The following is a 17,407-nucleotide window of genomic DNA, read 5'->3' as shown; positions in this document are numbered from 1 at the left end:
AGGTGTAAAGTCGGGTGATAGAGCTGCCACTATAAAGGACATACGGGGAAAGTCAAGCGAGTGAAAGCACACGACACAAAGCGAAAATGGCAAGCCATACACAATGGCGGCGATGCATGTGGGTGTACACAGAGAAAACAAAAGATAAATTTAATATTAATAAGAATTTTGGGAGAAAAATTATTATGGAAAATGTACTGCTTTTTGTTTAAGCCAAAAACAAGCCTTAGTTTCCCCGAAAAACTGTACAATTTCTTTAATATAAAATTGTATATACATTTTATTTATTATAAATATTTCCCTTTGCTTTTGCCTCAAATTTCGCTCAGTGTTTTATACTCATTGTTGGCTGTTCGCTGTCCATTGTTCCTGGCTTTGTTGCTGACGTTTGACGTCGCTTGTCGCCTTGTCGCTGCCAGCAACAACTACTATCACCACCAACAAAACAAAAAACAAAAAAAAAATACTAAAAAAAAATAAACAACAAAAAAGAGGCAAAGGAGCAGCTACAAACAGGATCAAAAGTCAAGAACAATGACAGCAAATAGCAAGCGGCAAGCAGCGAGCAAAAGTCAAGTTGCAAGTTGAAATGTGCGGCAATTGTTTGCTCTGGTTAAAAAAAGGCAAAGTGAAAGTGTAAGCCTCGTCAATCAACAAGGACAACAACAGTGGCAGGGAGTAGTGGCATACACTGAGCCGAAAAAAGGAGTAATAGTTTGGGGATTTTAAGTAAAAGATAGAGAGCGGGAAATACATTGATTTGATTGAAACATCCTAAGAGTAAAGCGATTAAAATTAATAGATTTCAATTGTAACCTACAAGGGTATACAAACTGTAGCTTTCTTTTTAGTTTCTTTATATTTTTCTCCCACTGCAGTAACAGAAAGGAATCAGTGTCAGCGATTTTATAGTGGCATGAATTGCTTTTGTCGCTGGCATCAATTTACCAATTTACCCTCGGTTGCATTCGATTCGCTCTTCATTTGTACTTGAACTTCTTGGTAGCGTCTCGGTGTCATTGTTCGGGGGAAAAGGGAAATTCAAAGGGAAAGAAAGGGAAATAAAGGAAAAGAAAGCCAGGCAAGCGAACACACAACCATTCAGCATCATTATCAATGTCAAACTCATGTCAATTCACTGAGACGATTACAGGATATCATCAAAGGATATTGTTATGTCTCAATCGGCTGAAGGAGCACTCAGCCAGGATCTGTGTGTTTGTGTGTGTGTGTGCTATAGGATGCCTGGGTCCAGCCTCCATTGGAATGTTAATGATATTGATGCTGTGCCACTTTTGTGTTTGCTGTTTGGGCAAACTGTCAATGTGACATTGCGCATACGCCGCATTGACCCGCCCACAGTGTGGTCTCTCAATGTGTATTTGTGCCTAGATGGGTCTTGTGCCCTCTGTGTGTGTGTGGTTGTGTGTGTTCTCTGTTTCTGTTTGTGCATCTGCATTAACTTCTTTGCCATTTGTCATTCATCATCAGCATGAATAACCTTATCCTCATCAACGCTCGCATGCAGCAAGTCCTTTCGATAAGGAGAGATGCTAACATATTGCAACCTGTTTACCGTAAGGCATTCCCCTATTGCCACCTGTCTGTCGACTATTCCAATGGGACCATCTTGTGGCTTTTGAAGACGTGCAGGGAATCTCTGTAGCAGAGGGTTCTTAGCATTTTGTTTATATATTTTAGAGAAAAATCTTTAGGTTTTAAGGGGAGCTCTACAGGTTTTTACTTTTGATTATTGAATATTCAAAGTTTAAGGTTTAAAGTTTTATATTCTATAGTATAACTATATAACTATATTATATATTAAATTAAATTTATAAATCGAATCAACTTTGGCCCGAGTCATGCTTGTAAAATATTTAAGAGATTTCTCAGATTTGTTTTTATAGTTTTAATGAATTTGCGCTTATTCAAATGACACATTACCTATCGCGCAGAAGAGGGGGCGAAGCGTTTGATAGATTTTCACCGCTCAGGGGCTGCTCCTGGCGCGGTCGCAGAACAGGTGTGAGGCCCCATCGCTCAATGAAATCGATGCGGGAAATGGTTGAGGACGAGCAAGTGGTGCGAATCGCTAATTGCGCCAATGCTGAGGCCTGCTCGTCGTCTGCTCCTCCACGTCCTGCTCCTGCTCCTGCTCCTCCACCTTATTTCACCAGTTCACCAGTTCACCAGCTCGCTCCTCCTTCTCGGCGTCAAGTTTTTTTTTTCCGATCTAGCGAGAGAGCCAGCTCCTCCGGCCAGCTTTTTGTTATTTAGCAAGCTCCTCGGTAGGTTGCGGCACCACCTTGGTGCTGTTGTTACTGGCCATTAAGGATGCTACAACTACAACTTTGGCTAGCATTTGGCAATTGGTTGTTCCACTAGTTCCATGTAAACGTGATGTAGAAAAAGATGAAGGCCCAGGATTGGATTTGCAGCGTTCATTTATAATGTTATTTTGTTGTTTTTAAATATTTAAAAATATTTATGCAGGTTTCTTTTTTAATTATAAATGGAGTTTTAGCTTGAGGTTTTGGTTTAAGTTTTGGCGAAGACTTGATTTTGGTTCGATTTGTTTTATTTGTTGTTTGGCTTTGAGAACTGTTTTTGGCAATGTGGACATTGCTTTCCGTTTAGTTTTTAATCCTTTCCTCTTTTTGTCACATATTTAACGCTGTTTGATTAAATTTTAAAACTGATTTTATTCATTTTCCCACTCGTTGCAATATTAATTAACATATTTTACATAGACACATTGACACAACACAGATTCAGTTTCATTTGGCAACCGGAAACAGCAAGTGAAAACGGTAATTTCCGCTTTTAGACACACACACACAGAGAGTTGTTTGGTAAAAATAGGCTTTTTCCTTGTCATGTGTGTATGTTTTTTTTTTTTTTTTTTTTTTTTGGGAAATTTAAGAAGAAAGCTATACAACTTTTGCTGTGGATGCGAAAGCGAAAGCGAGAGAGTGTGAGAAATAGGGGGGGGAGAGAGAGAGAGCGACTGTGGCAGCTGAGAATGTCCTTTACCTATTGATTTTCAGACTCTAGATTTTCACTTTTATTTATGTCCGCATTTAAGCCGTTTTAATTTCTCGTTATATCTGCGGTTTTTTTACTTTTCCCACCGACACTTTCTCCCCCTGTTTTTCTTCTTTTTTTGCCAAAATAATTGTAAAATTGATTGCCCGAAGTTGTTTGTTGTTTTTGGCGCGACTTTTGTGATTGGGAACAACCTTGAATTGATGGGAAATTGGTTCGGGAAAAGGGGAAAACAGGTAGAGCACACACACATCCTGGCACAAAAAAAAGAAAAAAAAGAAAGGGAAATGGTAAACGCCTTCAACTTGTATTATTTTACAACTTTAATGAGCGTTTACTTTTATATTTTTCTTTTCTTCTTTTAAGCACTTTAGTAATTCATTTAACTATTATTTTTGAATATTATTTTTAAAGAAAATCCAAACAGCCCGAAGCACTGAAAAAGAAGTGCAAAGCGGGAGCAGCCAAAATGAAAAATCAGCAAAGTGTCGCCTGTGATTTGTGTTTCACTTGATTTTTTTGGTTTTCCTTTTTTTTTTTTTGGTTTATCCACGCTTTTAGGGCTCTCCCGCTTTATGCTTTTCGCTTTTTCGTCTTGTTTTTTCCCTCTTATTTGCCTTTTTTTGCTTGGTTTCCAGTTCGAGGGCCAGAACAAACAACAGAAAATAGCCTGGAAGAGCGCGCTAAAAACGTGGCGCACGGAACGAAACGAAATGGAATCAAAACGGACCAAAATGGAGTGGAGTGTGTAGGGGTACGTGTGGAAAATGGAATGGCAAGCGAACGAGCGCGCGCGGGCAATGTGCGAAAAGGACGAAAGGCGACGAATGTTGGGCCATAAGTGGCAAGCGAGAAATTGAAGCGTGTAAGCGCTTAACTGGCGATGTAATGACACCGACACAGCCACACACTCGCACACACACTCGCAGAGTAAGCCAGTCACACACACACAGGCACGTGGCGGGCGTGTGTGTATAACAAGACACACCAATATGAGGGCAAAGCTCGTGAGTCATTGAGTGTGAGAGCGAAAGAGAGAAGAAGGACGCAAGAGAGAGAGAGAGAGAGAGAGAGAGAGAGCGAGCGCAAAAGGAAATTCAACGGGTGGATGGGGCGTGCTCCTTTTTTTTTGGGAGGGGGCTCTACGGACTACGGCCCTGCACAATGGGAAACTTGTTGGCGGATTTATGCAACCCACACACAAGCAAAAGGAATGTCATACGAGACACGAAAGACGAGCGAGCAGGCGAACGAACGAATGTGGGTGCGTGTGTGTGTTTGTATGTCGGTGCGTGTCGCTGCGTCCTGCGTTCGTTTACCGTTATGCTGGCTGCCGTGTGCCGAGTGCCGCCTCGTTTATTGGCGTTTCCTGCTTCGCCCGCTGCTTCGTTGGTGTGTCCTAGCATTGTGAGCTTTCCATTATCTTTGCAGTTATTATCAGACACCTCAGCCCTGTCCCTGCCTTTGTCTCTCTGTCTCGCTCTCTCTGCTGTAGCGCCATCTCTGTCTTCGGCCAGGAGTGTTAAGCAGCTGTCAGTTTGTTGTTTCTTTTTGTTTTTTTTTGGTCTTGGCTTTCTTCATTTCACTTATTTTTTTTTGTGCCTTTGTTGCGTCTGCGTGCTTGCTGTTGTTGCAGCTGTATGTGTATGTGTGTGTGTACGAGTGTCCTGGCGTATTTGCATCTGTGTGTGCGCTAGTCCCTTTGGGCCGGGAAAAAAGCTAGGCCGGGAAAAGCGAACCGGGTCCCCATTGCCCTGCCCTCCTTTTTCGCATCTCCTCGCATCATATCGCTTCATTTTGGCTTTTTCTATTTTTTCGGTGTGCGCAGTAAATACTTCACCTAACCCCCCGACCAGCCACCTAGAGAAACAGAGAGAGAGAGAGAGAGATATAAAGAACTTAGAGAGGGGCAAAGAGAGAGAGAGAGAGAAAGAGGGTCCAGAAAGAGACATCAACTCACGCCTCCTTTTCTGTTTTTTGTTGCCTTTTGCCGTGACACGCATTTTATGGAACTCAACTCAACTAAACTTAACATAACTTGTAACTTTGCTTTAGTTGAGCGAAAATTGAACTTGACTTTAAGTCTATAAAGATGATGGTTAAAGACTTTAAAAAATATGAATTACTGTTTTTATAAGTTAACATTATAATGCTGTCTTAAGGAACTCAAACTCAAAGGAGTCTAAATTGTATTTATTCTATAAATGATCTCATTAAGCAAATATACCCTACCTATAACCTTATAAAAACTAACGCAACAATTTTATAAAATTATAAATAAATTTTTAAATTAAATGAAATATGCAGATTTATTAATCTATTAAAAACTAACTCTGAAAAGCTTTCCGAATTGAAATTAATAGGCCAAGTTATGATTTTTTTCGATTTTAATATAATATATATAATAATAATATAAACAAACTAAAAATAAAACAACAAAAAAGGTAAACAATAAAATAAGCTGCAAGCAACATAAAAACATAAACCACAATAACAGCAAATGAAGACAATTATTTAAACTAAATAAAGTAAAGTTAAATAAGTAAATTTAAGGTAAATTAAAATTAACAAAAGTAAATAAATAAATGAATAAATAAAATAAAACAAAAAAATTAAATAAAATACGTACGACAACTGCAGTGAGGAGGCTGAGTTGGTTTCCATTGTTACCCAATTTTGTTTCTACACTTGGTGATGGGTTTTAAAACCGATTAAATGTTTTATAACAATTTCTATTTAAAATTTGAGTTGGTTTTTATAAGTAATTTACCATTTATTATTTTTTATACAATTTCTATTTAAAATTCGAGTTGGTTCCCAAGTAATTTGGGCAGCTTTCTTGCGTTCAACTGTCATTTGCCGTGGCTAATTGATTGATGGGTCTAACTGCATTACTGTCATGATTAACCCCTTATATTCCACCCTCTTTCCCCCTCTTAAAGCAACCATTAATTTAATCAATTTTGATTAGCAATCCGTGTGTCTATCGTTGGTCCTTCAAGTTCACACATTGCCAATTGCCCTCTAAACAGAAGACTAAAATCGTAATGGGAATCAGGAGCATGGCCAGGACCAGGACCAGCACCAGGATCAGACCAAAACAGCCACAACATTAGCTCATCCATCAATTTGAAATGTCTGGTGTGAGGGGCTTGGCTTTGGCTTTGGCATCCTTAAAAGGTCAACATCAACATCAACATTGGCGCCGCATCTGTGTGATACAGTATTGAGCGCTTGCCAAAACTGATTTTGGCAAAACTGCAGCCAGGTGAGAGCGGTCGAAAGGATAAAAAATGAATTAAGGAACAGATTTCTTTTACAGGGATCAACATAAATAACTCACAAAGTGTGTAAAATCAATTCTAGAGAATCTATGAATTATTATCCCAGAGAATTTAAAACTGTTTCTTTGCCAAAAATGGTATTTTCTTTACTAAATCCTAAAAATTGTTTAGATATAAGTTGTTTTTTTTTGTTTTTAGCAACTGCTAGAAGTTATTTATAAATAAGAAATTTCTAGCTAAATGTTTATTGTTTGCTAATTTTTATCCACCTTGGCGTATGAGTAATTTTGTAAATTTGTATTTTCCCTACTAAATCTTAAAAATTGTTTAATTATAAGTTGTATTTTTTTTAATAACTGCTAACACTAATTTATAAGTTGATTGTTGTAACAAATCTCTAGCTACATATTTTCTCTTTGCTAATTTTAATCTTAATAGAGCCACATTGGCGTATGAGTAATTTGGCGGCGTGAATATTACGCATACGCAGTGTGATTATTATTCTTTGGCATTGCTTCATTTGCCTTACGCTTTCCAAAAACACACATTTTCCTAATCTTTAAAGGGGATTTTCCCTATATGTGTATTTCTGCTACTTCATCTTCTTCTATTCCTTTTTGTTGCCTTCCTTTTCTTGTGTTGTTTGTTTGAGAGTATCTGCAAGTGTGCGCGTGTTTGTGTGTATGTGGTGTGTGTGTGTGAAGATGAAGACAAAGCGAGAAAGCAAGGAATGCTTAAGGGCTCCGGTAGGGAGAGAGAGAGGTAGAAAACTCACGCACACACAGACACTGCACAGCAGCAGTAGCAGCAGCAGCAGAAAATTGCCTTTGGAACGTCCTTAAGAAGGATATACCTCAAAAATATTGCTTACAGCGGGCTGCCTGCTTCTTCTTCTTCTTGTTGTTGTTGTTCAGGTAGGCTGCAACAACAACATGAGCACAAAAAAAAAAATAAAGGAAACAACATTATGATCTCTCTCTCTCTCTCGTTAGTTCTCTCCCTCTCTAGTTTCCTCTGTGTGATTTAGCAATATGTTATGCGCCTTTCTCTTGACTTTCTCCCCGTTTTTACCCTCTAACCACTTTCGCCTTGGCAGCCACTTGTTTAAGTCTCTTCTTTTTTTAGTTTTTATATTAAGTTTTTTTGTTTTTATTTATCTCGATTGTTTTTAGCTTTCCGTTCTTTGAATTGTGCGTACTTTTCCCATGATTTTGCATTGCGTTTCTTTTTCTTGTTCGATTTATTTGTGGAAAATGTTAGGAATTTTGTGGGGAATTTGCGAAAAAGAAAGAAAAACTACTTTTACATATCTAAAAATGTTTTTTGTTGTTTTTTTTTTGTTATATGTCAAGGTTAAAAACACACACGTACACACTTGCAGTGATTTAAGTATCTTTATATCTCTGGGCTTGATCTCTGCATTTAAATTGGCATTTGCCGCACTTTTTACGCACAAAAACAAACAAGAAAAATATTAAAAATTTAAATTTTATTATAGGAATTAGATTTTGCTTTAGTTTTGCTATTTTTTAGGTATTTTTAATCACGATTCATCCGTTTTTTATCCGTTTTTTTGTGTCTTTTCATTTTCTTGTTGCCCGCGGATATCTTCTTGGTGTTCTTGCCTTTGGTTTTGGTCCTTGCCCTGCCCCACCTCCCCTTGTTGATGCACTGCCACTGGAACGAAACTGGCAATGGAACACACACAGACACACAGAAACACGCACAAAACACTCTAATACAGACGCACGCACTTTTCCCAGTTTCAGTTTCAATTTCGATTTGGGTTTCAGTTTCGATTTCGATTTCGATTTCGGTCTGCGATTCGCTTGGTCGCTCGGCTCCTCCGCATCCTCGTCGGGATCTGCTCTCCACACTGTCTGATGTCCACTGGTGTCGGCTGCTGGCTGCGTCAGACTGAGACTGCGGCCGATTCTTGCCTCAGCAGCAGCAGTGGCAGCAGCAGCAGCAGGCAGTAATCGTTGCTCACCGTTCCCTTCCGTTCCGTTTCGTTCCGCAGTAAGTTCGTTCCTTTTGCCACTGTTTCGCGCTCGCTCTCTCCTGGCCCCACTGTTGATGCTGCGCGTCGGGGTCGGGACTCAGCCAGACAGCTGGTTCAGCGCTGGAAGCGCTTCCAGTGCTCCTTGCCCGTCAGCTGGCCTTCCAAGCGCTGGAAGCCGAGAGCTTGGCAGGTTTCTTCAATGAATAAAGCTTGCAGGTAGCACCAAAAGCGGCTAATCCGCTTGACAGCTGTCAAAAACGCTTAAAAATATAGCCGCAGATGTGCGATATTTAATTTGATATTGTTTTACATTTAAACCCTATTAAAAAACGATTTGTCATATATATTTTTGGTGGGCGTAATGACATATAGTTTAAATTGTAATATGATTTAGGGAATGTATTATAGAAAAAGAAAAATCACAGAAGCTACGAAGGCAACTTTCTCTAATTATAAATATAGTAAATAAATCCTGTGTGACCTATCCAAGCTATAATATTTTATTTTGTTATTAGTAATAATATTAACATCTAATTTGTTTAATTAAATAGTTCAAAAACCATGTAAATCCCTCAGGTGTTTTGCTTTCAGCCTGAAAGAATCCTCAATCTATGACCTGCCTTTCACATTTTCATTTTATTTATTAGTTTGTCGCTTCCTACAGGTGTCAAATGATTTATTTATGAATAATTATTGGCTCCAATGGGTGGTAGAGCAGAAATATTTATGGATTTTCCCATGGATTTATCATTAAAAAGCTGCAGATCTTTTTAAAAGTTGAATTTAATTCAATAAAATGTATGTATATTTATGTCTTGCAATATATTTTGTATTTATTATGAGGGATTTTTGTTATATTTTATATTACTAGAATAGTTTAGAGGAGTAATGGTTAATTTGTTATGTTTTTATTATTTGCTTGAATGTTTGCTAACTGAATCTATTAAAATCCATATTAGCTAATTTATAAGTTTTCTAAAAGAAGACAATGTCTGCTATAGGTACGTGAAAATGGTATAAATAATCGTTTTTTTATATTCATTGTGTCTGTAAGAGACATTTTAATTAGTTATTTATGGCTATGACACTTTAAGGAGTTTGCACGCAATTTGTGTCTTCTTTTTACCCTTCCCCAATACTAATTTTATTTTATTTCAAAGTAATTCCGCCAATCAATTGGGAAATGCAACGGAAACGGAACAGGGAATATGGAACACGGCCAACTGTCAGTTTTTTTTTTTTTTTGGTGAACTGTCAACAAAGCGAGCTTTCCTTTTGACTGGAATGCAAAGCCGGAAGCTGTGCGGCTGTTTGCATTTTTTTTTATCTTTTTGCACACTGCCTTTTGCCGTTATTTCGCCGCCTTCCAGGCAAAAGCTCGCCGCCCGGCTTGACCGCACAGAGGGCGCCAGCTGGCCAAAGCCGGGTCAGAACGCCGGCAAAAGCTTCGGATGCTGGGCGGGCTCTTGAAATTGGAAAATATTTTCAATTTTCTGAAAAACCACTGAAAATTCTCTGAAAAAATCCATTGAAAAATTCACAGAAAAATCAGCGAAAGCTGTGTGACTGTCAAGGCTGAGCTATCACCCCCTTTTAGTCTCCCCCACTAACCATGATGTTGAAAAAACAAGGCAAATCGAATTAATATTCCGTGTACAAAATCAATTAGTCCAGTCCATTGGCCAATAAGGTCGGCCAGTTGGGGCTAAAAAGGCAACGCAGAGCTCCGAACTCTTAACTGAAGGCGACAGAATAAATGGCAATCGAAGCGGAGTGTAATTGAGTTAAGGTCACATGAAGCGGAAATGTTTTTCTTTTTTGTTTTTAATATGTATTTATTAAATATTTAATAAAGAGAAATTGTAGCAGACACTTATTACGAAAAACGAAGTATATATTTTTGATTGTTTTTACTAAATATATAAAAAAAACAAGTAAATAAAAACTAACAAAAACTTCTCACTATTAAATAATAAACAAGAAAGGAAGCTAACTTCGGCACGCCGAAGTTTGTATACCCTTGCAGATTGGTTTCGATGTTTATATTATAGATTTAAATTCTGAAAACACTCACCAAACAGAGTTTCATTACATTTTACCTATACTTATTATGTTTACAGTTTGAAAGTTACAGTTTTACATTCCCAGTTTTACATTTTCTCTACATCTACCGATCGGTTTATATGGCAGCTATATGATATAGTTGTCCGATTTTTATAAAATTTATACCATAATTCTAGAATAATAAAAAAAGCTTATATCTCAGAGTAGATAAACATACGTTGAAAAACAACGAAACTATAATTTTTTATCTATTTATTTCTCGACCGTTCCTATGGCAGCTATATCATATAGTCGACCGATTTTCATAAAATTTTTACCAAAATTCTGAAATAATAAAAAATGGCCATATCTAAAAAATGGTGCAAAAATGTTGAAAAACAACAAAGTTATAATTTTTTTTCTACAAATATATCGAACATTTGTATGGCAGCTATATGATATAGTCGTCCGATCCGGCCCGTTCCGACATATATAGCAGTGAGAGCATATAGAAGACTATATGCAAAGTTTCATTCAGATAGCGTTAAAACTGAGGGACTAGTTTGCGTAGAAACAGACAGACGGACAGACGGACAGATGGACAGACGGACAGACGGACATGGCTAGATCGACTCGGCTGTTGATGCTGATCAAGAATATATATACTTTATAGGGTCGGAAACGTCTCCTTCACTGCGTTGCAAACTTCTGACTGAAATTATAATACCCTGCAAGGGTATAAAAATGATTCATTATTTATTAGCTCATACATAAAAAGTAAGTGCTTTCATTAAAGTTTTTGACATATTTTCCTCATATTTTATTTATTAATTTTGTTTGTAAATGTGAGTATAAACTTGTAGTAAAATATAAAGCTGCCTATTGATTTTAATTTACAAGAGAATTTAATTTATAGGATGCATGTTCTAAAATGTAATTTCATGAAATAGTTTTAGTAAATTTAAGCCATAATAAAACTTAAATAAAATTTTTTCTTTTGCTAAACAGTTGCAGAATTCTTTGTTTATATTTTTAAGAATAAGATTTTAGTTTACATTCAATATAAAATGTATATAAAAATCTATATAAAATGTATTAACCGAGAATCGATCTAAAAATATAAATTAAAATCTAGTGCATCGATATCCAGATATAGCCTTATATGTATATACATATATACTAATATATATACAGAAATGGAGCCAGAAAAGCGGGGCACAATAAATTGAACGTTCGAACTGCGGTTGCCAGTTGGTATTCCATCAATTAGCCAGCAAAAAAAAAAAAAAAAAAAAGAGGAGGATTCATTTTTGGCAATGGAAAACCAATAACAAAAGACCGGCAGTGTGACGCACACGCGTGTATATATAGCATATAGTATGGTATTTATCTAGCCGTGGGATCTCATGCAGAAAGGATAATAACAAGGATAATGCGGCCGCCGGTCGAGGCTGCACTTAATAAAACCTAAACCCAAACTGAAAACTGGAAACTGAAAACCGAACCCCAAACGAAGCCAAAGGCAAAGGCTGTGGGAGCCATAAAATTTTTAGTGTCATGTTATACATTTGTAGCCCAACCCCCCTAGTTTTCCACCCAGATGCATTTTTTTTCCTGGCTTTTCCCTCCCCTTTTTTGTTGTTGTTGTTTTTTTTTTCTGGCTTGTTAAGCTGCTAGCCAAATTTATGGCCAGCGATTCCCCGCAGAGCGAAAAATGCATATTTTTCGAGGAGGGGCCTGCTGCTGCTGCTGCTGTGAGCCTGCTTAACGAGGATAACAATAAAGCTAGCCAGGATATATGTATGTATCTGTGCCGACAAATTGGTAGAGGGATCTGGGTTATAACAGTTGCCGTGATTCCTGCAAGTCCTTTCATTGAATTTCATTTCGAATTTCGAATTAGGGACTCGAATAATTGTGGTCCTTAAATTAATTTGTTGTTTTTTTGTTATTTACATATTTTATGCAACGTGGAATGTTAATGAATGTTGGTAAAATAACGTGGAATTTCATATTCCATGAAATTTGCTTGAGGGCCAGGACCCGGGGCCAGGACTCGAGCGGCAACAAATGCAACAGAAATTGCAGCGACAACCTCAAACGTCGATGAGCCAGCTCGCAGCTTTTGGCCAACATTCCGTTGGCGGCAACTCGTTCTGGTCCTGCTCCTGGCTATATATATGTATATATATATATCATATATATAGTATATATAACACTTCGTTTATGGCGCACCCCGAGGCGGACTCCCTGGACCCGAGGCAGCTGCATAAAATATGCGACCACGGGCTGAGAAATATACATACATATTTTTGAGCTAAGAGACGCAGAAAAGGAAAAACTATAGAATCGATGGGGTTTTATTTTTTCTTTTTTTTTTTTTTTTTTGGGGAAGGGGAGGCGCCAAAAATTGTGCAGCACAGCAAAACAACGTACAAAATTTATAGCACATCTCTTGAGCGAGTTGCCAGAAGAATGGGATGAGGTTGAGGTTTGGGATGAGGTGGAGTATAAGGTGGAGGCTATGGATGAGGTGTAGGATGTGGATCCATGGCTTGGTTATAGATGTTGACATGGACACAGCCAGTGACGACCTGCGGATGAGCTAGGATCTGCACAGAGGGAAGTCCTGCCTTTTGTACACTTGTTTAATTGTGAATTTTATATTATATTAAATGATATATATTTTCCACTATTTTATACTGGCCTTATTTACAAGACAAATAACAATATTTATAAATATTTATTATTTGATAGTTTATTTAAGATTTAATTTAAGAATAATTTAGATTTTTAAAGAATTTTAAGAGCTTGTTACTTTGGTCTCCCTTTCTCTCTGTCTATATCCTTCTCTCTCTCTCTCTCTCTCCTACCCTCTCCCCCTCTCTCCCTCTCTCTTCTTTCCCTTTCTCTCTCACACACACACACACACTTAAAAGAGTGTGAAATATGGCAGACTCTTGAAAGTTGGCCTTCGATATTTCATAACAATTGCATACTTATATGGGCAAGCGGGCAACTGAAAGAAAATAGCATTTTTTCTGGGCGATTATGCAAGCAAAGAAAATGATGAAAATAAAGTAATAAAAGAGTGGCTTTTAGGTATCATTTGACCACAATTCAAAGGCTTAATCTTAAAATTTAAATACTTTAAAGCTCTAAAAGCAATTATTTTCAGTTATTTATTTGCTTAAACTACAATTTCCCTCTCAATTTAAGCAATTTTCAATCAATTTAATATCAATTTGCTGGTAATTAAATCTTATAAAGTGCCTCTGTGGCACTTGAACTCCTTTGACCGACAGTTTCTGGGTAATTAGATGGCCACCAATGGCAGCTTGCATGGAAATTTTGGGTTGCGGCAAGCATCTGGGCGAAAGTGAAGCAACACACACACACACACACACATACAGACACATTTCCCATTTTCCATCTTCCATTGCATCTCCCCTGCTCTGCTCTTGCCAGAGTGCTCCTTCTCCATAGCATGTGGCCTCAATTTCCCGAGTCCCCGGGTGCCCAGAGTCGTCTTGTCCGCTCTTTGAGTCGTGTTTGTCTGCATTTAAATGTGTGTCATGATGTTAATTTGCTGCACCGCCGGCTACGCCAGAGAGCGCTACCAGTTTGGCTATTTTAGGGATATTTTTGGATATATTTATGTTTATAGAAAGTATATAGAAGGTATATAAAATCTATATAAATTCTATATAAAATCTATATAAAATCTATATAAAATCTATATTAAATCTTATAAAATCTATATAAAATCTATATGCCTTATATTTGTTAACATAACTTCTATCCAATATTTCTCACTTACTTTTGTGGTATATCCCCCCCTTTGGCAACACTGACCCTCAGCTGATTCCGTCTCGAAATGGGGGAAAGGCAAATGGAAAACGAAAAGGGAATTCCGGTGGAAAACAAGGAGCCATGTAAAGGCTTTGGCGGGAAGAACTGGCGACATTTTGCCTGTCGTCAGTCTGTCTGCGGCTCTTCGAATCCGACAGACAGTTGGCAGGCAGTTGGCAACTGCAACTGCAGCCGTATCTGTATCTGCATCTGTATCTGTAACAGCTGCAGCTGCAGATGCATCTGTATCTGTATATGTCTCCGTATTTGTAATGTGTAGCTTACAGACAGAAAGCGGCCAACGGACGACTCCGATTTTTGGCCAGAACAAGCTAGACTTGCAGCATTTGTCAATGTCATTAGTTGCACATCGAGCACAGTGCGAAAAGAAAGGGTAATACGATGCTAACACTGAGAAAAATATATGATTTTCTATTGATTTATATATGTATTTATCTAAAGTTAACAATTAGTTCTAAACAAAGTGGTAACATAAAGTTAAGAGCCATAGCAGCTTTCTATATTTTGTGTTTTTGTGCTAAGAAAGATAGAAAGGAAAGATAGATAGGAAAGATAGATATATACATAGATAGGGAGACAGGAAGATAAATAGATTCAGGGATAGATGAATAAGGAAACTGATAAATATATATACAGATAGACAAACGGATGTATGGATAGAAAAATAGATGGATAAATGGATAGATGGATAGAGGGATATTTCTTATTAAATTTGCTTTTAAATTTCTTATAAAATTTCCTAAAAATTTTCCATTAATTCCTTAATATTCAAATACATTTTGTAAGTCCTTTTTGTAAACAATAAAAAAAAAATTAAGCAATAATTTAAGAAGCAAGAACGTAATTGCCGTCATGGAAATTGCCATGACTACCACTTTCGAGAGTGACAATTATGTGAGTTTGAAGAGCGGGGGAAATGAATTTAATTTTGCAGTTTTTCCTCGCTTGTCGCGACATTGTGTCTGGGGGCGGCTGCCACGCCCCCCTCAAGGCCTAACAACTTTTTGCCGGAATAAACAAAAAAAAAACACGAAAAAGAAAAAGAAAAAGAAAAAGAAAAAGAAAAAGGAAAGAAAATGGAGCCAAGCGAGGATCCAATGACACTAAGGCAACAAAATTGAAGCAGATGCAAGTGGAAATGTCCTTGAGGCACATGTACATAGGAGATGTGTGAGTGTGTGTGTGTGTGTACATATATATACATATATATAGATGCTTAACCCAAAGGCATCAGCCACATTGTACTTCTGTTACTGCTGCCACTCTCCTGGCCTTTTTTTGCTCCTTTTTTTGTAACCCCCTCGATTCTTTTATGGCCGCCAGAGTTTTGCGAGTTGCAATTTTTTTGGCAACTGCTGCAGCATGTGACGTCACAAAATCCACACACACTCACTGGAACATAAAGAAAATGGAGTTTTTCGGGGCGGCAAGAGGGAAATGTGTAAATTGCTGCTGCATTTTGGGCATGTTTAATGTAATTACCAAAAGGCTTTCAGTGCGCACACACACACACACACACATACATACATGTAAAGCTCACATCAAAGTCACATGTGCTGCACTCCCCCCTCGCTTAACCCCTCGACTGCCGTTTGGCATTCAGCCAAAAATATCATTCTATAAAATACGAGTTTAAGCGCAAGCACACAAAAGTCCAATAAGAAACTTCAACAAAAACAAAAAAAAAAAATGAAAATGAAAATAAAAACGTGGAAAAAAAGAAAATCAAGAGAAACAAAAAGAAAATCGCACTGAAAAATCAGCAAAAAGAGTTTATTTTTATTTTAGAGGCTCCCACAACCTTTTTCTCAGCAGCAAGTTTTTCCGGTACTTTTTTTTCTTCTCATTTTTTTTTGGGGGGTGCCTTTGGAGGCTGTTTTTTTGGGAGGCCGCGGAGGGGTGGTAAATGGTTACTGGTTGACAGGCTGCCTGCCTGCCTGGCGCCCTGCAACTTGAACAAAATAACATTTTGGCTTTCACTTTTTTTGTTTTTTCCTCTCTTTGCAATTTTTGTAGCCCCAGCCTTCGGTTTTTCCCTCTATTATTTATTTTTCTTGCTTACTGCTCAATGCCTTTTTGTTTTCCTCAATTGCACAGATGCACAGATACACATAAGGCAACTTTAAATACTATTTCGAAAATCGTTGAGAGAAAAAATCCACTGAAAATGCTATTTCTTTGAAATTAACCTTTATCTCATTTGAAGATGATTAAGAAATAAGAGCAGCAGCTCGAGCATTTAGACAGGAAGAGCATCTTGAGCAGAGAATCAATATATATTGGCCATTTCTTTGCCTTCAAGGATTTCCACCTAAGATAAGCGATTAAAAAGATAGTTTTCGGTCAGAAAGCAAGTTAAGTAATTTATATATACATATATATATTTAAAGTTTCTTTTACGTGGAAAGGAAATATATTTTGCCTAATTTTATATATATATAATATATATATATATATATTTAAATTATTTTATTACTCTCATTCTGTTTGTATTTATTTAAAAAAATTTAATTTATAAATAAAAATCGATACATTAGCAATAATAACTTTGATAAATATTAACATATTCATCGATAGCTAGTGAAAACTTGATCGAATTAAAAGTTTTTATTAAATATTTGAAATAACAACTCTCCCCTTTCTGTGCTTATTTATTTCCCTAAATGTTTTGTTGAAACAAAAACGGATTAATATCGGTATATTTCGATATATTTTGATTGTAATATTCTGTTTGTATCAACAGAGGACATGTCAACCGCTTGTTTTCCCCAGTGTACACACAAGCTTATGTTTAGCTTGGCTTCCTCGAACCTATGTCCTTCTGTTTTCCGTTTCTTCTCCTTTGCCACTCTTTTTTCTTTTCTCTCTTTCTTTTTCCCTCCCCCTTTCCCAGTTTTCTTTTTTTTTACCCCCTTTTCTTGCTGTCAAGTGCAACACGAAATGCTCAGCTCAACTCAACTCAAAGTTCTACTTGTGCTTCGTTCTTGATTTAGTTTACTTTAGTCACGTTTATTGCGCTTTTAGGACAGATATCTTCACTCGCCACGCCCCTCTCCCCCATGTACACCCCTCAAGAGTGTCGGGAGTTCCGTGGGTGTCCTTTGAGTGGTGTTTGCAGGTGGTGTTGCAGATCTGTACCAGCTGTAGATAAACGAGTCCT

General features: G+C 37.4%; 1 protein-coding gene across 7 annotated transcripts in view; it reads right to left on the bottom strand.

Moving 5' to 3' along the window:
* The window catches only part of Sh (Potassium voltage-gated channel protein Shaker), a 135,308-nt gene that overhangs the window by 21,492 nt on the left and 96,409 nt on the right, over positions 1 to 17,407 (bottom strand). The gene's annotated exons all lie outside the window — the stretch shown is intronic.

Source organism: Drosophila kikkawai, chromosome X (assembly GCF_030179895.1).
Source record: "Drosophila kikkawai strain 14028-0561.14 chromosome X, DkikHiC1v2, whole genome shotgun sequence".
NCBI classification, from domain to species: domain Eukaryota; kingdom Metazoa; phylum Arthropoda; class Insecta; order Diptera; family Drosophilidae; genus Drosophila; species Drosophila kikkawai.
This window is presented reverse-complemented; position numbering and strand designations above follow the sequence as displayed.